Below are 23,910 nucleotides of genomic sequence, written 5' to 3'. Positions count from 1 at the left end.
CCATCCCCTCACTTTCCATCTGTATGTGTCCCTAGGTCTGAAGTGGGTCTCTTGTAGACAGCATATATATGGGTCTTGTTTTTGTATCCATTCAGCAAGCCTGTGTCTTTTGGTTGGAGCATTTAATCCATTCACGTTTAGGGTAATTATCAATATGTATGTTCCTATGATCATTTTCTTAATTGTTTTGGGTTTGTTTTTGTAGGTCCTTTTCTTCTCTTGTGTTTCCCACTTAGAGAAATTCCTTTAGCATTTGTTGTAAAGCTGGTTTGGTGGTGCTGAATTCTCTTAGCTTTTGCTTGTCTGTAAAGCTTCTGATTTCTGCATTGAATCTGAATGAGATCCTTGCCAGGTAGAGTAATCTTGGTGTAGGTTCTTCCCTTTTATCACTTTAAGTATATCATGCCACTCCCTTTTGTCTTGTAGAGTTTCTGCTGAGAAATCAGCTTTTAACCTTAAGGGAGTTCCCTTGTATGTTATTTGTTGTTTTTCCCTTGCTGCTTTCAATAATTTTTCTTTGTCTTTAATTTTTGCCAGTTTGATTACTATGTGTCTTGGCGTGTTTCTCCTTGGGTTTATCCTGTATGGGACTCTCTGCGCTTCCTGGACTTGGGTGGCTATTCCTTTCCCATGTTAGGGGAGTTTTCAACTGTAATCTCTTCAAATATTTTCTCAGGTCCTTTCTCTCTCTCTTCTCCTGCTGGGACCCCTATAATGCAAATGTTGTTGTGTTTAATGTTGTCCCAGAGGTCTCTTAGGCTGTCTTCATTTCTTTTCATTCTTTTTTCTTTATTCTGTTCTGCAGCAGTGAATTCTACCATTCTGTCTTCCATGTCACTTATCCGTTCTTTTGCCTCAATTATTCTGCTCTTGATTCCTTCTAGTGTAGTTTCATTTCAGTTATTGTATTGTTCATCTCTGTTTGTTTGTTCTTTAATTCTTCTAGGTCTTTGTTAAACATTTCTTGCATCTTCTTCATCTTTGCCTCCATTCTTTTTCTGAGGTCCTGCATCATCCTGATTATCATTATTTTGAATTCTTTTTGTGGACAGTTGCCTATCTCCACTTCATTTAGTTGTTTTTCTGGGGTTGTTAAACTTAGATTGCTGATTTTAGATTTTTCTTACTTTCTAACCTATACATTCAATACTATACATTTTCCTCCAAACAGTGCTTTTGCTGCATCTCACAAATTATGGTAACTTATGTTTTCATTTCATTTCATTCAAAGTAAATTTTTTTTTTTTTTTTTTTTTTGTGGTACACGGGCCTCTCACTGTTGTGGCCTTTCCCATTGCAGAGCACAGGCTCCAGACACACAGGCTCAGCGGCCATGGCTCACGGGCCCAGCCGCTCTGCGACATGTGGGATCTTCCCGGACTGGGGCATGAACCTGTGTCCCCTGCATCAGCAGGCTGACTCTCAACCACTGCACCACCAGGGAAGACCCAAATAACATATGGGTTCCTCTTTAACCCATATGTTATTTAGAAGTATGTTGTTTAATATGCAAGAGTGTAGGAGTTTTCAGTTATCCTTCTGTTATTGATTTCTAGTGTAATACCATTGTGATCTGAAAGCAGACATTGTAAAATTTCTATTCTTTCAAATTTATTAAAGTGTGTTTTTCGACTCAGAATGTGGTATATCTTGGTGGATATTCCATGTGAGCTTGAGGAAAATGTGCATTCTCCTATTGTTGAATGAAGGCTGTATATGTCACTTATATCCAATTGATTGTTTAATTTAACTGCCTTTACTGATCTTTCTGCTTACTGGGTCTGTCCATTTCTGATAGAGTGGTATTGAAGAAGTCTCCAACTATGGTAGTGGATCATCTATTTCTCTTTGCAATTCTATTATTTTTGCCTCTCATACTTTGACACTCTTGTTAGGTGCTTACACCTTAAGGATTGTTTTGTCTTTCTGGAGAATCAACCCCCTTAGGCTTATGTAGTGCACTTCATTTCTGGTAATGTTCCTTACTTTGAAATCTTCTGTTTGAAATTAATGTAGATACCCCTGCTTTCTTTTGATTAGTGTTAGCATGGTGTATTTTTCTGCATCCATTTATTTTTTTAAATTATTTATTTATTTATTGGCTGTACTGGGTCTTCATTGCTGCACACAGGCTTTCTCTAGTTGCTGTGATTGGGGGCTACTCTTCCTTGCAATGCATGGGCTTCTCATTATGGTGGCTTCTCCTGTTGTGGAGCATGGGCTCTAGGCATGTGGGCTACAGTAGTTGTGGCACGTGGGCTCAGTAGTTGTGGTTCACAGGCTCTAGAGAGAAGGCTTAGTAGTTTTGGTGCATGGGTTTTGTTGCTCTGCAGCATGTGTGATCTTCCCGGACCAGAGCTACAACCCGTGTCCCCTGCACTGGCAGGCAGATTCTTAACCACTGTGCCACGAGGGAAGCCCCATCCATTTATTTTTAATCTATATGTGTCTTTATATTTATATGGACAACATATAGTTAGGACTTGTTTTTTAATTAATTCTGACAGTCTCTGTCTTTTAATTGGTGCATTTTGATCATTAATGTTCAAAGTGATTATTGATATAGCTGAGTTAGTATATACCATTTTGGTTATTGTTTTCTATTTGTTTCACTTGTTCTTTGTTCCCATTTCTTTCTTCAACTCTTTTTTTTGCCTGTGTCCAAAGTTTTTATTGGGCCCATTCACATAGGCACCTTCTGCCTAGCGTGTACCCAAATTCTAAACTCAAAGAAAAAAGCAGATGTTCAGCACAAGCTACATTCTGTTTAGAAATAGTTTAGGCACAACAAACCATGTTTATCAGTTAAGAAATAACAGGAACTCTTTCAAAATCCAAGTTCCCAGAAGCCAGCTAAGGTCCAAACTTGCAAGCCAGTCTTTGTAAAGACAGCAGTCAGGCATGCAATGTTACTCTTTTTTGCACACCTCTAATGCTTTATTATCATACAGTCATTTTACTTTAGAGCTATGGTTGGGGCGGGGGCCTGATCTCTGACTTTTAACCATCCTCTAAAATATGTAAGACATTTACATTATTCAGCACTCAGTCTGATTAATGTCACTTTTATTATGCCAAATGAGAAGCCACAAAAGAAAGATTTCCTGAAAATTATAGAAAGTGTAACCTTTGCTCTTTTTCTTCTTTGTGGATGAGAAGAATAAAGGTAAGAGAAGGAACATCAGTAAAAGTCAGGCATATGCATTAGTGGGAGAAAATGAGCCATGAGAAGAGACATCACTGCGTATGGGTTAAAAGCATGGATGTTGGAGACAGTCTGGGGACACTTAGCCTGTATGGGCCTCCATTTCCTCATCTCTGAAGTGGGGCTACAAACAGTACTTGCTTCATATAGTCCTTTTTGGAAAATAAGTTGATTTTTCTAATATATTTAAACAATCCCTGGAATATAGTGTTTGTAAAGTAAATTAAATGATGTAAAATAACTAAAGTATATCTTTAGAACAGTAGAGCGAAATATGACCTAGTTCAACTTCTTAGTCTAGACTATAAAACTGATGTTAAGTCTAGTAATGTAGGAAATATGAAAAATAAATTGTGCAACCAAATTTCTGTTAAGATTTCATTTGTTTCTCTATTGTCTTCTTCCCCCCAGAACATTCAAAGCTTTTTAAAAAATGGTCAGATTTACCCTGGGCTTTTTCATTCAAACATACAGTTTCTCCAGAAAATCATGTTTGTTTGTTTTTTTTGTAAATTGGCAAATGAGTTATATAACTTCTTGGGCCTCTAGTTCACCCATTCTTTTCAATGAATTTCTAAATATGCAAGACACAAGAAACAAAATAATGAAATCAAGCACGTTTACCTAGCTACCCTTTAATCCTTATATACTTGCCACTTTGTGGCATTTATGTAGTTTCTCTTGTTCACTAAAAGTAGTTCTAATCTCTTTTCATTACCTGCTACATAAGTTGCTGCAGTTTTGTTGTCAAATATTTTCAGACTTGAACAGTGTTTCACAGCCCTGTCTTTCAGATATAACCTAACAAAATGCACTGAGAGAGGCTGGGGGCTTCTCATGACACTTTCCTCTCTTTGTCTCTAATTTTCAAGTGACAGTACTTTCTGTTTTCTTTCATCACCATTGTCAGAACAGAAAACTGTGGCAGAGACACTCAAGGGTGACCCCAGTGACTAAATGTGTAACCCCTTTGAGAATGGGTGGAACCTGTGAGTGCTTCTAGCGACAGAATATGGCAAAGGAGGTGAGATATCACTCCTGCTATTGTTATGTTATATGGCAAAGGTGAAGGGATTTTGCAGATGTTATTAAAATTCCCTAATCGATTGACTTAGAGTTAAGAGATTATCTTGGGTGGGCTTGACCTAATCAGATAAGGCCTTTGAAAAAGAATCTGGAGGTCAGAGAATCTCTGTCTTGTTGAAGAAGCAAGCAGCCATATGTTTTTCAGCTGCAAGGAGGAGTCATGTGAGCTTGGGAAAAGACCGTAAGCTTTCCAAGAGACCTGAGCCCTAACTGACACAATGATTGTAGCCGTGTGACACTATGAGTGAAGAACCGGGTAAAGGCAAGCCTGGACTCCTGACACATGGAAACTGTGAGATAATAAATATGTTTCATGGGCTTCCCTGGTGGCGCAGTGGTTGAGAGTCCGCCTGCCGATGCAGGGGACATGGGTTCGTGCCCCGGTCCGGGAAGATCCCACATGCCGCGGAGCAGCGAGGCCCGTGAGCCGTGGCCGCTGAGCCTGCGCGTCCGGAGCCTGTGCTCCGCAACAGGCGAGACCACAGCAGTGAGAGGCCCGCGTACCGCAAAAAAAAAAATGTTTCATTTTAAGCTGCTAAGTTTGTAGTAATTTGTTATACAGCAATCAAAAACTAATAAAATAACTACAATGAAACCTATTAATTTTTGAGAAGTATCTCAGGTAGACTCCAAACCTCACAAAAAATAGAATAGACTAACCTGTAATAACAAAAAGATCTGAGCATACAGTGGTTCAACTATATGAAGGCAATTGAAAGTTGACCACATAACAATCATGAGCAGTGCCACAGCAACAGCAGGGCTTTGATCACAGTCACTCAGGACCCTGGGGGGCCAGTAGCTTTGCCATCTCTGACCTCTGGCTTCCAAGGTCTCCCCTGGAGTTCCCCCTTCAGTTGGTAGGAAGGACAAAGGAGCAAGGAGGTGTGCGGGGGGAGGCAGGTTTTATAGGACACACTTTCCGTCTCCTCACATCCCATTGGCCAGAACACAGTCACATGCCTGGTCATACAAGAGCGGCAGAGGAAGATGTGATCCACCGTGTGCTCAGGACAAAAGGGATGTGGATTTTAATGAATGACCAGGCGTTTAACACACGCCACAAGGTAGTGATAGAAACTCCTACTGACATTGAAGAAATCCATGCTCAAAACATAGTAACTTAGCCAAGGCCAAATAAGTAAATGGGAGGGATAGAATTTGATAACTACTTTTTTTTTTTTAATGCTTTTTGTACTAGAACACATAGCCTAAAAGAAAATTATGTCACAGGTGCATTTTTACTATCTTTGTCTTCCCAAAGATTGTTCCCTTCTATCCAAGAGATAGTTGTGCATTATTCACGTGATGCTGTTATTCCTCCTCTTCTCTTGTTTTCCCTTTCTCTTTAATGTGGAAGCGTAATATTTGTATAGGTAGGACCAATATGCTACTTTTGCATAGTTTGTTATAATTTTCCAAGAAGTTTTCTGGATATTCTTTAATAATTCATTAATTCACTCAACACATAGTTTTGTTCAATGAAAGATAAATTGCTAGGGGCTGGGACACAAGCATGTCTGATGTATCACATTTACCCTTAAGAAGATAACCCATGAGGAAGTCACCATTGTTCTGATTTTTCAGAAAACAGATCAGTGATCCCCAATTTTCCTTAACTTGTAAAGTTAACATTTCTTATAAGAAGCTGAGCTGAGACTAGAACCCAAGTTTCTTGACTTCCAATTTATTGTTTCCTAGAAACAATTTGGGGAAAAATTCAAAAACCTCAGATTTTGTGTTAGTTTTCTATTGCTGCCAGAACAAATTGTCACAAATTCAGTGGCTTAAATTATATAGAAGTATTATTAATATACAGTTTTTGAGGTCTTAAATTTAACATGGGTCTCACTGGTTTAAGTGTTGGCAAGGCTGCACTTCTTTCTGGAGGCCCTAGGGGAGAATATGTATCCTGCCTTTTCCAGTTTCTAGAGGCTGCTTTCATTCCTTAGCTCATGGTCGCATTCCACCATCTTGAAAGCTAAGAACTGCAAGTCAGGTTTGTTTTCACATTGCATCTCTCTGATCCTTCTGTCTTCACATCCTTCTCTCTGATCGAAGCCACAGTGGGTTCTCCACTCTTAAGGATTTGTGTGATTAGATGAGGCCCACTTGGGTAATCTCCTTCTCAAGGTCAGTATCCTTAATCAAATCTGCAAAATCATTTCCATGTAAGGTACCATATTCACAAGTCAGGGGATAAGGGGCTGGACATTATTCTACCTACTACAGAAGTGTAACTATGACTTTGCCAACATATCATTGACTGTAGATGATTGATAAATTTATCTATAATAAATTTCCAAATTTATCTATAAAGAATAGATAAATTTTTAGTCTTTTATGGAGAACTACAGTCAATTGAAAATGCCAAAAGACTCATCAAGATATGTGATGCCCAGATAATTGCAGCTTTTTAAACTACCTACTAGACTAAAAGAAATGTAGCAAAAGCACTTTTATTTCATGTATCATACAGCCGTGATATTGTTACTTACAAATGTGGAAATATTTTTAAAAAATAGAAACTGTAAATATCTGTATAGAACAATGTTGATCTAGATTTAAAATATACATACTTTCACTCACCGTATAAATGCAAGGAAAAACATCTTATAAGATGATGGAACATGTAAGAAACTAGAAAGGTATTGTACATTAAAAGAGAATCTCACATGTAGGATTACATGGCAGGTTAGAATTTTCAGTAAGATTATCTGAAAGTTGAGATCTAGGCACTTTTTGGGTAAAGTTCCTGGAAGCTTACTTCAAGCAGTTCAAACTTTTTCAAAGTGGAAAAATTAATGCATGAGATGATAAGACAAGTGTTTTTTTTAGGGAGGCTATCTAGTGTTTACTACTTGTCCTAAGAATCTGCTTATCTTAACATTATAGTGAAATCATGTAAGAATTCTGAGCTCTAACCATTCTTATTTTCTCTTAATGCATTACTATGTTCAAATGACATTTTTATTTTATTACAAATTATGGTCTTTTATAGCACTCCTCAAATACCTCTATTTTTTAGAAATTTCTGATAAAGTTTTCAAAATTCATTAAAGCAGAGAGTTACCTGAAAGGAAAATCCTTTAATTGATCAATGGTCCACCTGGGTAGACAGATTTATTTATGTGGAATTTGCCCCAAGAATGAGCCACAAGAGAATGTTTTGGAAAGAAATGAGGCTTGCCTCTGATTTCCTATAAAGATTTGAGTTGAAACAGTGTGTGTTCACTTAATCTTGTTAAATGTAGCACAAAACACTAAGTGTATTAGAGCATGTATTTAAATGATAACAAACCCTGCTGTTAAAGCTAATAGGAAACAGTTCTTTTCTCATTGAGTTTCCACATCCAAGCATTCCTTTAGATATCATTTACTAGGAACTCTTGTGGTTGACTACAATATGCTTTTGAGATGCATTTCTAAGCCTTTGTCTTTCCTTATCCCTAAGCAACAGTTTACTTTTTTTGTCAAAGTGGTAAATTTTGGTGACAGCACTCTACTTAAAAGAATACCCACTAATGCAAAATACACAAATATTTAAACCTAAGTAGATAATAATGATTGAAAAATAACTGGATTTAGTAATGATGATAATAATAGACATTAAAATATTGAGACTAACATTTTCTGTTGAGGATTATTTCCTGCATTTAAACTGTTGCATCTGAAGCTTTCTATGCCTCAGTTGAAAAAAAAAAAAAAATTAAAGTAGCTTTGTTCCTGTGTGCATAAACTTATTGGGTTGGGCTTGGTTTGGGGGGTTAGGGGGTCGAGGAGGGTAGTCCTGTGGAAGAATAGTAGAATTTTTAAATTCTTCATCTTTTTCTTCTAAGAGAGTTAGGTTCACTCTGCCTTAAGGCAGGGCAATGAACTCTCTCTCAGGAACCCTTCCAGCCTCAAGCACCTGTGGAGTAAAAAGCATTTATAAAAACTTCAGAACACCTCTTGAAATATATAGTTATAAAAGATAAAGAGTCCCTGAAGCATTTTCTGCACGGAAGAACCAATATTGTTTATTACCGCTGCGTTAAATTTAACAAGAAAATATCAGGTGAAACACTGAGAAGTTTGTTTCCAAACTCACATTTCAACTAATGGAAATCGCCATATTCTTACAAACATCAGTTAGATGTGTATGCAAGACTGCAAGACTTAAGAGCTTGTTATAAAGCTACCATCATTGATTCTTTTTCATGGCTATTAGAGAGGAAAATGCCATACACCTGTCTTCTTAAATTTCATTCTAATTTATTTGATCAATAAAACTGACATGAGTAGCCAACTTATTGCATCATTTTGGCTTCTTCCCTCTAATAATAATGAATGTGAGCTATATGTTATTTCCCTTGATCAGTCAGCTTTTGACTCATCAACTGACATTCAGTAATCAAATATAAGTAAGTCTCAAAAAAGAGTCAATTTGGGGAATAAAATAAGTGATAACCAATTTGGCCCTTAAAAACGTGTGTAATTTTGATAGTAGAGATGGGAAGGAAAGACATTCCAGTCAGCAGTAACTGTGTGAAAACACTTGGGAAAGAACAAACAATAAGGTTTAGTAAAAACACAAGGTAGGGGGAGAGAATTAGTAGAACATAATTTGGAAAGCAAGGTAAGTTATATCTAGTTATGTCTAACTTTAGAACTCAAGACAGATTATTTAGGCTTTATGAGATAAGCGGCAGGGCGTACTAGATTTTTAGAGCTAAGTGGTATCTGAGTCCCAGTGAAGCGGTCAGCAGTGGCTAAATGAAATATCTCAAGGCTGGTTTGGGATAGGAGTAGGGGGAGAGTAGCTTTGTCTAATATAGGTTTTTCCTGAAAGATAGAAATAGAATATAAGCACTCCAAAGGCAGGGACATTATAAATTTTGTATCCTCAGCCTCTAAAAGTATGTATGGTTCACAGTAGCCACTAATACACATTGGTTAAATGAATGACTGAGAAGGTCAAGAGTTGTAAGCATTGGGTAAATAAATACCTAAGCAGAAAGGGCATTTACACTTTAGTAACTGAGGGGGTCAAAAGAAAGATACAAGTGGAATAACAAATTGATTTAGCAAAATGTTTAGAAAAGAGGCAGTGAAAGGAGAATTTATAAAATGCCCAGTCCGATTAGATGTTTGTCAAGCAGCATGTGATAGAGTTCCTAACACTAAGATATATACTAGGCACTCAGTAAATATTGGCTGAATTAAGGAATGAAATGACTACTATCCCCCCACCCCCCAAAACAGCAACTACATTGTTAACCGTGGCTTAAGAGGATTAATACAGTTAAATTAGAAGATGAATTGAATGTGGCAGAAGAGATCACAGGCAGTGAGAGTAGTTAGGGGTCTGTTGAGGTCTCAGGAGAGCCACACAGGAGTGATTGGGAGGGTAGAGCCCATGGGATTTGACAGATAATCGAAGGTAGAGATGAAGGCATGGTTGAGATCAAAGATTTAGTTGGATGGTACTGATGCCGTTAACTAAATAAGGGAAGAGCACACTGGGAAAGGGGTGAATTCTTTTTTAATATGCTGAGCTGAGGTTGTTGTGGGACATTTATGGAGAGATTACAGGTAAGAGATGTGAGACTTGAATTCGAGTTATAATTCAGGGCTTGTGACATAGATTTGGTAGTCATTAGGTCAAGGATTATATGTAAATCCAGATTATATTTAAATCCATGCAAATAAGTGAGGTCATCAAGGAAGAATGATGTAGAACGTAGAATGAAGAGAGTGCTGGAAGACCAACTCTGAGAAATTTGAACATTTAAGGAACAGTAGAAAAAAGGGGAGAGAGAAAGAATGGCTAGAGAAACAACATAATCCTGTGTCAAAAAAAAAAAGAAAATTCAAGACACTTCCTTTATCATCATCTTTCCACGTGCATTGTTTCATTTAATGTTCAAAAGAACCTGTTATTATTTGAGGCTGATAAAAGAATTATAGTTGAGATTAAAATCTTGTTTCCTGTGACTCTAGATTGCAAAGTCTTAAAGGTATATGATTCTAGAGCTGAACAAAATGGAGACTAAGCAAAGATGTTTAGACTTAGCAGTCATGATATCACTGGCATCTTTTGAGAAAACAGATTCTATAGAGAGGTGGAAAATGGATCTGTAGTGCAAGAAGTTAGAATCGTTGAGCGGTGGGGAAGTAGAGGCAATTATTAGCACTAACACACACAACTCTTATAGGCTTAAAAAGACATTTCTAATTACCTATAAATAGAAAGTAGAGGGAGGAATGTGTTACCAATCTTAAGAGAAAAATGATAGACTTCAATATTTGAAGTACTTTAGCTATTTATGAATTTCATGAACCTTCATTTGTGAATATATTACAGCAAGAGGGAAGAATTCATCAGATTTTAAAAGAACTTGTCTCTAAAAAATGGTACAAAAAATAGATTTGTACTTATCACTGAGCTCTTGGGCTCATTTCAGTCAGACATATAAAAAGAAACTAAGGTAAGCAGCCATTTTACTCAGACTGGTTTATACCTCCCTACATGAATTAATTATAGATTTTAGACACAATTGGACTTTTAACATCATGTGCGTGTTGGAGAACTTTAGATTATGGAAAAGGAAATGAACAGTTCCTTGGGTGGTCTTATTTATTGCCAAACTTGGAGTTAATTTACTTCACAGTTCAGTCACACCGAACTGAAGAGCAGTCGTGTTTTCATTTTCAGGGTTCGTAACCTGTGGAATATGGATAGACTTCTGCTGGGCCCTAGGACTTGAAATTAGACACAAAATGTTGAATGCATGGACATTTGTACGGGGGAAAGTTCCATGGCTTTCATCAGGATCTCTCACTGCCCATCAATTTCCTTGCTGAGATGAGCATTATCTGCAGTTACAAGCTGGCTTTCAAAAGCAGTAATTTTTAGGGCATCTTTGACTTGGTAAAATGACCTTATAACACAGCTGTGGCTTAAATGTCAAAAATTTATTTTTGCTTCCCACAGCACATTTTTGTTCCAAAATTTCTTTATTTATTTGTAAAATCAAAGCAGTCATACAATTCCTGTGGTAGATGATTTGAGGTACTTTGATTTGGTAACTTGTGAGGAAGAGAAAAACTGGCTTTGAAATCACAAGGTTTTTATTTGGAGAGCTGGTGAAAAATGATTTTCCCTATGTAATAGGCGACAAGGGCCTTCTAACCTTGGAATCTGACTTTTTAAAAAAATATTTCACATGTTAGAAATAGCAATTTCTAGGTTCAGATAAACCTTTGTAACATAAGTTTTCATGAATTGTTAATTTAGAAATACAGGAATAAGAGAAATATATAACCAATCAAAATATATAACCCATGGCTCTGAATTGCAATGTTCTCATCAGAGAAAATTATGTTGAACTGAATAGCCACTGAGATATTATCCAGATCAGGTGAAAAGTATGAAGGAGACCAGTCTGATTAGTAATTCATCGTGACTCCAATGAATTGACTATCATGCATTTTGTCATGATGTTTGTGATTAGCTACCTTTTTTACAAAAATACAAAATTAGTAAGGTTATGTAAAAGAGAAATTGTAGTCTACTATACCATAAATTTTTTTTTTTTTTTTTTTCGGTACGCGGGCCTCTCACTGTTGTGGCCTCTCCCATCGCGGAGCACAGGCTCCGGACGCGCAGGCTCAGCGGCCATGGCTCACGGGCCCAGCTGCTCCGCGGCATGTGGGATCTTCCCGGACCGGGGCACGAACCCATGTCCCCTGCATCGGCAGGCGGACTCTCAACCACTGCGCCACCAGGGAAGCCCTACCATAAAATTTTATACATGAATACAACTACAGATTATATATATGTAGAGAGAGAGATACATTTTTAGCTATATATAATTCATTAGAAATAGACCTCAATAAATTTTTATTTATATTTATTTCTCTGAGTATGAATCCTATTTCATCTAAATGAAGTAAAATGTTGTATTCAATAAACTCTATTTTTCAAACTAATTAGATATCCTTAAATTGTTTTTGTTACAAAATAGACAATCTCCAAATTTCAGTACTCTGTTAATTCAAAAATATCACCTGTCCATATTTCACTTTCATATACTGATCTTTGCATTTTTGCATCTCTAGGACTTGTGAATAGTAACTCACAGAAGTTGGTGGGGGGGACTTGAAAATATTTCTACCTAGCTTTTACTCATTTGTTTTTAAGCCTGAAGTTGAGCAGCATCTAGGTACAGTGTGATGCAGGAAAAAGAGCAAAGACTTTGGAATTGGAGACCTGCATTGAAGTCTCCTTTACGGTGTGTACTAGCTTTAAGACTTCGACATTTCATTCATTATCTTTGTGCCCTATTTCCTCATTTTTCAAATGTGGATAATGACATCTATCTTACTTTCCATGCTGAATTGCAGGAGTATTAAAGGTCATTAGATGAAAATGGTGTGTAACCTCCCCCCTCAAAAAAATACATGAACATCCCTGGTGGTGTTTGTAACCATTTTTGCAAAAATCGTTTTTAAAGCTATTTTACCTCTTCTCCTTGGCCTCCTCATTTCTACCCTCTCACTTTCCTGTCATCGCACACAGTGTCACAATGTTGTTGATAATCTGCAGTGTCATTTTTTTAAGTTCTTCATTCTTTCTCAGTATTTGTTAGCATGAAAATGAAATGATATAGTTTATTCATAAACAGAAGAATTGCATGGATGCCTTGTTCCTGCCAAAGAAGTCAGTGGAAAATAGGATTCTTAATTTTATTAATTTATAGGGGTGCAAATGTGCAAACAAATGGTTGTTTATAGGTTTTCCATAAGCATATCCTGACCCAGACAAATGATGCAAGTGGAGGAGAAGCAGCAAGAACTGCCGGAGATGAACAGATCCTAGCAGATAAAGCCCTGTGTGGTCATGGCGAATACTTAAATGCAACAATAGTAGGGTTTTCTTTCTTTATTTTGGTACAGTTAAAGGCTTTAGAACTATATACTTATTTCATGAAAATTTATCAAGAAAGCAGTGCTCAGTTCAATCTTCTTTATGGAGACATAGATTATCCATACTGTTATTAGACTTTCATGAATTCTTAGAAGTCAAACAATGCTATTGTTTAATTTTTAGTGTTCATAAAGGATTACAGTCAAGCTGCATTTTTACATAGTACTATATTTCTACGTTGAGGAATTTCTCTAAGGGAAGGCTGGTAGTACCAGGAGTGCAGGCCTGGATTTTCGCCATTATATGTTTGGGAAGTCTTTAATCATTTTAGCTCTCCTAATTATAACGGAAATTGTGTTGTCCAAGAGGCAATGTCTAGACTTCCCTCATGGCGCAGTGGTTAAGAATCCGCCTGCCAATGCAGGGGGCACAGGTTCGAGCCCTGGTCCGGGAAGATCCCACATGCCTCAGAGCAGCTAAGCCCATGTGCCACAACTACTGAGCCCGCGTGTAACAACTACTGAAGACTGCATGCCTAGAGCCCGTGCTCCACAACAAGAGAAGCCACTGCAATGAGAAGCCCACTCACTGCAATGAACAGTAGCCAGCGCTTGCCGCATCTAGAGAAAGCCCATGTGCAGCAACGAAGACCTAATGTGGCCAAAAATAAATAAATAAATAAGTTTATTAAAAAAAAAAAAGTTTAAGAGGCAATGACTGTAGTTGTGAAGAGACAGACTCTGGAACAAGACCCCCAGTTTTTAAATCCTAAATCTACTCGGAGTAAAATGGGGATTAAAAGAAAATACTGATTTCATAAGCCTGATGAAGCTCAAACAAACTCATAACAGACTCGTGGTACATGTGGCAACCACAAATAATCAGATGTGAACTATGATTATTGTTTATAATTCATAACTGGCTGAATTCTGGTGCTATTTTATATACTTACAGGGGCCAATGGTGTACCTTTACATGTGTCTTATATTGGCAGTCATAACCATTTTTGACACTGAGATTTGATTAAGTGCATATATTTTAAGAGCTGTAAAATTATTGATGACAGATGGGATTATAATAAGGGGTGGCTACCTATAGCCAGTTCCATGAAGGCCATGTAAATGTTCTGTAGAGTGCGTGTGTTCCAGCGTGATGTAGCCTCTCTGTGATTGAGATCTACTTTTAGACCAGTTTCTCTTCAGCAAAGATTTGGCAGTTCTTTAAGGCAAAATAAAAATATTATGGATGAGTTTCTAACAAACAATTTAGTAAAACATTTGGTTTTCTCGATTCTCAGCTGTCAGGCTTCTTTGTAAGTAAATGCACAAATCATAATGTTTGAGTCCATCTTGTATTAGACGTTATTAAGTATTTCTCTTTGGCTTCCTGCCCTTATCATATGATTAATATGACTAATGAAAAAAAAATACATAGCCTGGATGTCTACTTTTCTTAATTTATTTTACTATGGAGTGGAGAAATTTTATTAGATGTTTGACATGTATATATATGTGTATATGTATATTCAATGGAGAATATTCCAAATAGCAAAACTGAAGCTTAAGTTTACATAGCAAACTTGATCTGTGTTAAAAAATACCAAAGGAAATAAATAGTGAAAAGGTTTCCCAGACTCAGTTGCAACATGTGTATGTGGAGGCTTCCCCAAACCAGCAAGGTGTCCAAGAATTCAACTCAATTTTGACACTGTCTACTCATAAATAGAATCAGATTCCACAGGCAAAGAGCTCAGTACCACAGGATCACTCTCCACTTCAGCTGCCGGTTGCAAGCCCAGGTTGTTACCTGTGCTTCTGATTGACCAGCTACAAACTGGAGGTCCCAAGGATCCCTTCCAATTCAGGATGCCAATCACAAGTCTAGGTTGCTACCTATGCTTCTGACTGACTGCCTATAAATTAGAGGTTCCCATGAATCAAACTCAAGGAAGCGAGTCACAGAATGCAGGGAAACCCAAGTTTATGCTCTAGATTTCTGATTTATTATAAAAGAATATCGGAGAGACTATGAATCTACAGCCATATGAGGAGATGCATAGGGCAAGGTTTGAACAGAAGTGCTTCTGTCCTCATGAAGTGTGGGCCCCAACACCATAGCACTTGGAAACATTCTGGTTCTCCCTTCAAATGCTCTCTGGGGGCAGGGGGAGACAAAAAAGGTGCCCTTTGGGTTTTTATGTTGTCTTCATTACATAGTCACGATTGACTAAATCATTGGCCAACAGTGGTTGATTCAACCGCCAGCCTTTCTGTCTCTCAACCTGGAAATCAGGGGTTGGGACTGAATATTCCAACCTTCTAATCACAGTTGTGGTTCTTTTGGCAACCAGCCTCCTCCCTTGGGTGAGAACTAAAAGTTACCTTCCCTGAAGCATTTTCAGAAAATTGTGGGATAGACAGTTAATAGAGTCTGCCACAGGGCTTACTCCCTGTGTCTTTATCAAGTTTTCAGGGAATGGGACAATTACATTTCTGCCATTCAACTTTTCCTGTTGGATTAAATACCATTTTTCCCCTAAAAACGTATTTAATAGTTCTTTAAATTGGAGACAAGGAAGAGAATTGATAACCAAAATTTCAGCAACGGAGACCTGATTGAAATTAAAAGATGTTTATTTGGCGTTTGTTAGAACTGCAGTCTGGGAGACAGAGATTCAAGAAGCACTTGAGCTGTGTTCAGCCTGACTGCAACGGGAGAGGCCTATAAAGGCAAAAACTGCAAGGTTACAGTTAGTTTTGTGACTTGTTTGTCAAGAATTATAATTGGAGCTGGCAAAAGGTAAGGGTACTTGTTATGTAAGGGTTGGTTGGGGTTTGAAATGGTTGCATAGTTACAAGGAAAGACCTTAGGGCCATAACGCTGCAGATGGCAAGTGTTATTCTGGATACAGCTGGTGCTGTCCTTGGACCCGGTACAGTTCAAAGAAAGTTCAAGTTCTCAGTGGCGTTTTAGAGACATGTCTAAGACTAGATCCTCAGTGGCTGCCCAACTCCATTTTTTGTAAGACTGAATTGTAATTACTGCATTATATTTCAATTTGTTATCCGAATCAAAGGTCTAATTTAATGTGTCTAAATCTATAACATTATAATTAGTCAAACAATAAAACCAAGGCTACTACCGCCTCCAGGATATCCAAAATGGAGTTACACAGGGAAGGCCATGACATGGATGAATCAATTTTCACCTAGGATCCAGACTAGAGGTTGCTCTGTTTTAGAAAGAGTAGAATAAAAACATCATCAGATTGTAGCACGATAACCAAACTAGAGATAACTGGCCAGGGATAACTGGCCAGGGATAACAAGCGCGAAAAATGTTGACAGCTCCATCTCCTAATAAGTAAGTCAACAACAAGCCATGTGACCCAGTCTTTCTTCCCTCTCCTCACTCTCTCCCTCCTCCTCCATTCTACTGTAGGTCCCTGAACTTTTGTGATTGGCAGGTTCTTCTATAGTCTCAGTCAATGATTTGAATGCTGGCTTGAACTCCTAACATCAAAGTTGACTGTGCAGCCTGCCCAGGTGGAAGCTGTTGCCCCTCTCCCTTTTCTTACCTCAGGACAGGATAGAGCACAGACGTCTGCATTGTGATACCCTCACTCAAGATTTCCACTGGAAAAATTATTTGAACTGACTGCAACGTTAATCCCATTGTTCCCACTACTTCTTGCTCCCTATTCATCAGCTTTAACTTGGGCTTATGCCATACACAGTTTAGATTCCATCTTTACTGTAATTAGTCCTTACATTTACTCCCCACTTACTCACCTCATCTCCTCCACCTTACTTGCTGGCAAAACTCTAACCCTGGGTCCACTTAAACTCTTGCTTTTTCATAATTGTATCCTAACAGTAAAACATTTCTTTAAACAGTTGCTCAACGAGACTAATTGCTTTTACTTTAATTTCGTGATCAGGGACCTCAAATGTTGTATTATGTTTCTTTTGAAGATTCAATATTTCCCACTCTAGGGTAACAATTTCATATGTTTTCTTTCCTCAGACTTTGCTTCTTGGAAAACAGTATCTGTCATCAGGAAAATCCCCTATATCTCCATTCTTTTCTCAAGGTCCTCTTACTTCCACTTCCTTTTCTAAATGAATCCTTTTTCCCTTTCTTTTTTTTTTTTTTCTAATTTATTCATTTTTATTTTTGGCTGTGTTGGGTCTTCATTGCTGTGCGCGGGCTTCCTCTAGCTGTGACAAGCAGGGGCTACTCTTTGTTGCGGTGCGTGGGCTTCTCATTGCGGTGGCTTCTCTTGTTGCGGAGCGTGGGCTCTAGATGCATGGGCTTCAGTAGTTGTGGCACGTGGGCTCAGTAGCTGTGGCTCCTGGGCTCTAGAGCACAGCTCAGTAGTTGTGGCACGCGGGCTTTGTTGCTCCAAGGCATGTGGGATCTTCCCGGACCAGGGCTTGAACCCGTGTCCCCTGCATTGGCAGGTGGATTCTTAACCACCACGGAAGTCTCCCTCTTTTCCCTTTCTAGTTCTCTAATCTAGAGACTATCTCTGCTACTTCAAATATGTCTGACCTCTTTTATAGAACTCACCTGATAAGACCAGTCCTAATTATGTAATCCTCTTTGGATTATTTTAAAGTCAATTTATTAGACTTAACTATATCCACAAAAATCCCTTTACCTTTTCCTAGCAAGGTAACCTAATAGGAGTAATATCCCATCCTATTCATAGTCTTCATTTCCATTCAAGGGGAGGGGATTACATATGGTATGTGTATGTCTGGGGTGAGAATGGGGGTGGGGGATGCTTAAGTGGGAATCTTGGTGCCATCTTAGAATTCTGTCCTTACCACAGACACCCACTGGCCAAGACAAAGAGAGAAATTTTGAATTAAAAAATAATAGCACATTTGAATTTATTCACAAAACAGAAATAGAGTCACAAATGTAGAAAACAAACTTATGGTTACCAGGGAGGAAAGTGGCTGGGCGGGGGGATAAATTGGGAGATTGGGATTGACATATACACACTACTATATGTAAAATAGATAACTAGTAAGGCCCTACTGTATAGCACAGGGAACTCTGCTCAATACTCTGTAGTGACCTATATGGGAAAAGAGTCTAAAAAAATAAATAAAAGTGGATATATGTATATGTATAACTTATTTACTGCGCTGTACACCTGAAACTAACACAACATTGCAAATCAACTATGTTCCAATAAAAAATAATAATTATAGTTAATTGAAATAAGCTGGATCTGCATTCTTAATTCATAATGCATACTTAAATTTAAAAGTTGCAGGATACATAGTTATCATGATGTAAAAACAAGTGAATATAATGAACATATTCAACTTTTTATTAATTTTAATAAGTAAAGGGTATGTGCTTATACACATGCTTATTTTGTTTCTTATATCTTTGACCGTTTAGAAAGTATAAATCCATCCTTATTTATGTCCATGTAACTAGGGAAAACAGTTTCAGAAATGACTGTTTCTCATCTTGTTTCTTGTCAAGCATTCAACAGCCTCTCAACTCAATTCACATTTCATAATCTCGCTTCCCATTTCACTGAGAAAATAGAAGTAATTCATAGAAATGTACTTCCCTCTGCAAAACAAGCAAACCATAACTACCTGCCTTTCTATGGATGAGCTGCCTTTGTTTCTTCTGAGGATAACTTTTCCACATGTACACTCTGTCTTATCTCCTATCATCCAGGGGAAGACTTTTGCCCCTTTAATTACCTCAGATCTCTCCTAAATCATCCCTCTGCCCTGTGTGTGGGAAAAGTTCCTCAACATGCCAGCATGATGTAATGTCTCCCAACATAAACAAACAACAAAAGAAAACGAAAGCAACCTTTCCCTTCCATTGTACTCCTCTATTCCTCTGCTCCCTTTTATAGCAGAATTTCTCAAAAGAGTGCAAAATACTGTCTTATTCAATTTGCCTGTCTCAATCTTCAGCCTAGCCCAGTCAGACTTAATCTCCCCCAAAACCTGCTAAAGCCTCCCTCTTCAGCCGCTAAGAGCCTCCATCATGCCAAGTCTCAGTATTTGATTATCAGCCTTATTTTATTTGAACTCACTGCCTTATTTTAATAAAGGGGTAAAGCGTGGATTCCTCCCTTGGAAGAAATATATCCTTCACTTGAATTTCAAGACACTTAATTCTCTCATTTCCTCCGATTTCTATGGCTTTTCCAATCTCCTTTTCTGGATCTTCCACTTTGTTTCTGATTGTTTGAAGTTGTGATCTCCTAGGATTCAGTGTTTGGCTTTCTTCTCACATCTCTCTCCATACTCACTCCCAAAGATCTCATTCAGTCACCTACTTTTATTTTGTGTATACCATTTATATGCTAATGACATCCATATTTATCTCTCAGCCATGAGCTCCAGTTTTAACACATCTAAAACAGAATCCTTGATTCTCTGCCCCCTCAAACCTGTTTTCCTCATCTCTTTAAGTGGTATCAGCATTCACTCAATTTCTTGTGATAAAAAGCTTGATTCCTTTCTTTTTCTTTTGCCATATGTCCAATGTAACAGCAGTTTGACTACTCTTCTTTAAAGATAACCTAGATTTGCCATTCTCCTTTAAATTATAACCTGGATATGATGAAGAATCTCAAAGTCAACAAACTCCCTCCAAGTCTAAACCCCATACCTTTCTCCTAAGCGGTGAAGCTTTAACAATGTAAATCAGGGCGTTATCACTCCCTGCCTAAACCACCAACTTAGAAAAAAATGCAAGACCAGCCTTGCAGGATCAGGCTCCTGACTGCTTCAGTGGCTTCAGTTCCTGTCTGTCTTCTCACTTTGATCTTGAACACACATAGCCCGTTCCCACCTCTCCATCTGAAACACACATCCTCTAGGACGCCACATGGGAAAACCTCATCAGGGAAAACGTTCCCGGCCAGGTATGAAAATATCACATTCCCCTTTTATCAATTTTGATTTGTTTTCTTCACGGCACGTTTTCAGTACTTGCAAACTTATTATGTATTCATCAGTTTACTTGTTCGTGATGTGTCGTTATGATTAGAACTGAAGTCTGTGAGGGTGTCTTGCTGTCACTGAATCTCCATAACTTAGAAAACTGCCTGCCTCATGGTAACTCTTTGCTGAATGAATGAATAATGGGATTGAACACAGTATAGAATAGGAAACTTCCTTGAATTGAAAATCATACACTGTTATTCCTAAAAATTCAAGGCCATATTCTTCTAAGGTTCCTGGTCTCACCCTATTGCTGGGTCTTGCCTCTCCTCTCTTGTATCTTTCCTCTTCTCCATTTTGCCTCCCCGCCTTTCCACTCTACAGTAGTCAGAGAAAAGCTTCAAAATCCCTGCGTCCTTATTAGGAAATTATTTACCATACCAGACTAGTTGCTAAATCCCTTGTTTCTAGAACTAAAACACTGTATTAAGAAATCCTCATAAACAAGTCTTCCATCCCTAGCAGGGATTATCCTGGTCTTCTATAATGCTCATGTGGAAATATTTCTCTCTCTCTCCTCTCTCGTCCTATCTATTGCCTTGTCTTTCCTTTTTCACTCTAAAATGGAATAGCATCATAATAGAGATAAGCCAAGGCTGGCTGCTCAGTGAGGCTCCAGAGCCACCAGGGCATGCTACCTCCCAAGGCAGCCTATTCTAATTTCCAACTCTAATTTTAAACATGCTCTTTTTATATGATGAGCTAATGTTTGCCTGGCTGTAACTTTGATCCATCGGTCCTATTTCTCCTGGCGAGGGCTCCTAAGCATAACTCTTTCCTGAGCAGAAATAGAACAGCTGCTCCCATATGCTATTGCTTTATATAGTTGGAAACTGTGAATCCCCCAGCCTCCAGCACCTCCACCGTACACTTTGTCAGCCTTCTGTTCTCTGTTGTAAATAAATTCAGTTCTGTAGCCTTTCCTCAAATGACCCATTTTCCAAACAGTTCATTACTTCTGAACTCAAGAGAGAGGACCAAGCCTGTTCTGGGCAACTCAGTCATTTCTGGGCTCTTTTATTCAGGGAGGGGAGTACAGTATAAGTAAATAGATTGTGAATTCCAATTTCAGCAACTTAACTATTTAATTGCAGTTTATTTAAAGTAGCACAAGTGTACTGATTTATTCAATAAACATTATCGGGTGTCTCATTAGATGTAAAGCACTATACCAAGGTTAAAATAAACCTAAGGCATCGCCACTGGTCTTGATAACTTTGGTTCAATTTATGCAGTTGCTAGATATTCTTATGAGCTTTAAAATGCCGCTTAAGGTTCTTTGGTGCCCAGTGCTTTTGTTAATGGATGCATGAGGGTTTAGTAACATCCTTAATGCACCTCCAGGGTTGTGGTGTCCCAGGGCTGAACTGAAGGGTGCTAAGCCACTAGGCCATCTCCCCCGTGATGGGTTCTGCATTTTGACTCCTCTGGATAAATGGTAGCTACATTCATTTCATTAACTTGTGGGTTACAAGTTAATTTAGGGGACTATGTTATTATAGATTTGGATGAGTTCCATTAAACTCCATTAAAACTTTTGACTGTAAGATGCATTAATGGAGCTTCACAGTCAGTCAATCAAAAGATTGATGGGGGTATGTGTATAGAATGGACCATAAAATGGAATATTTGATATGAACTATTAAATCTTTCAGAGGAATTCTTTGGAGGTTTGGTGAATATACATGATTTAATTCTTTTTCCATTTCAGATAGGAATTTGGGGATTGGCTTTCTAATGTATGTATCTGTGTTAATGCTGATGAATGGAAACAATGTAAGATATTTAATTAGGGTTCTCTGTGATTCTATTGTGCTAAATTAGTGTACCAGTTTAAGTTCCCAGTGAACTCTTACAAACTAACATTGTCTGACGTTTTTAAATAAGGAAGGTTTCTGAAGATCTTTGAAATTCATAAATACCTGTAAAATTTCAGGAAGGGATCTAATCTCTGTTTTGTCCCAGAGAGTTGCCAGATACTTCTAATCACATTTTATTTACTTGATATAATTTTCAAGGTAAATATTACTTGTTATTATCCCTATTTTTCACTTGAGAAAACTGAGACTCACAGATGTATGCCAATCACTAATATAATTGAGTAAAACCAGTATTTAAATTTTGATCTTCCTTATTCTAAATCCCAGAAATAAAACAACTGCTGTTAACTTAATATACCAGGCTGCCTGCTGGGCAATAATGATTATAGTATGATATCCAACATCAGTTATTAGAATGTGTTGCTAGTGAACTATGAGTAATATGAATATTAAATGAATAAATATGAATAATAGTGAATGAATAAATCTCTTGTTCATTTTAGTCCCATGAAAATCCAATTAAAGACTGAATAGTACAGATAAAGGAAGTAAATTCTCTCTATTATTATACTCTTTATAGGGCTTATGATATTCAAGGAGAAATATTTTATTTGTAACGTAGAGGAAAAAAACTATATCCTAGAGATGTTAAATAATTTGCCCCCAGCTGCACAGCTGGGAAAATGCAGAGGTGAAATTCAAACATATGTCCGCCTGCTTCTCTAAACTTGCTCTTTTTGTGCCAGAAGAAATGACTTATGTTTGGCTTCAGTTTCATCTGAAATCAAGTGAATGGCCAGCCAAAAATTAATTAGGAAAGATGGCTATTTTTGTTTTGTTTTGTTTGTTGTTGTTTTTTATTTTGGAGGCATGATGAAAACATAATCAGGGGAAGTACCCTAAAGCAAAATTTTTTCCAGGAATTTCTTCTTAAAATAAGAATTGTACATATTAAGCCATTCTCTTTGCTTTTGTTGGAGTGAGTGATGCTAAGTGTTGCAGAAGACAAACCTCACAATCCCCATGACTTTACACAAAATAGGTTTATTTTTCCCTCACATGGTGCTCATTGTGGGTCAGGTCTTTCCTTTCCAAACAGTTTAATTTCTACCTTTCAGCTGTCATTTGGAAGCCAAGCTTCCAAAGTCCCCAAAGAGGGATCAAAGAGTTTGGGATTCATGTAGGATGATTTTAAGCGCCAGGCCTGAAAATGATTTACATCACTCAATGCCAAGAACCTGATTCAAATAGTGACAACCCAATTGCAGAGGAAGCTGATATTTGTACAGGAGCCTATGGGTATTTGGATAACACTTTGAGTCTGTGCTATGCTTTAGCAAGAATTTATGTAAAGATTCCTTCTTGGCACCTACTGAACATTCCTAGGTGAACTGGACACTGCTGAGTCACTGTAATGCAATCAGAACTGAGTGGTAGAACATAACGGGTAAGAGGAGATTGCCCTGGCAATCAGAAAAAACTTATGCCGATGTTGGGTTCCAGGTTGAAAGCAGAAAATATGACAAAAAAGAAAAAATGTCTTAGGAGGAAGGTTGGAGAGATGTGAACAGATATTCCAAGTCAGAACACTGCCTTTGTGACTTGCCCAAAGGCAGCAGCAACTTCGCCAGAGAAGGAACTTGAGATAAGTTTGGTTTATCTTCTCTTTCACTGTTAGAATCTTCATCTTTGGAAAAAGCTAAAATGAATTAAAGGTATATTCTTTGAAATCATCAGGTTAAGACTAATATATTTCTGCAGCTGTGTAGGCACTAGTGGTATGAGTCAAACAATTGCAGTGATTTTTAGTATGATTGCACTACTCTGAAGATTAGATAGAAAAGTTCAAAGCATAGCACAATAGTTATAAAAGTTCAAAGTTATAGCACA

This window comes from Phocoena sinus, chromosome 4 (assembly GCF_008692025.1).
Source record: "Phocoena sinus isolate mPhoSin1 chromosome 4, mPhoSin1.pri, whole genome shotgun sequence".
Lineage (NCBI taxonomy): Eukaryota > Metazoa > Chordata > Mammalia > Artiodactyla > Phocoenidae > Phocoena > Phocoena sinus.
The sequence above is the reverse complement of the archived record's forward strand: the minus strand, read 5'-3'. Positions refer to the sequence as shown.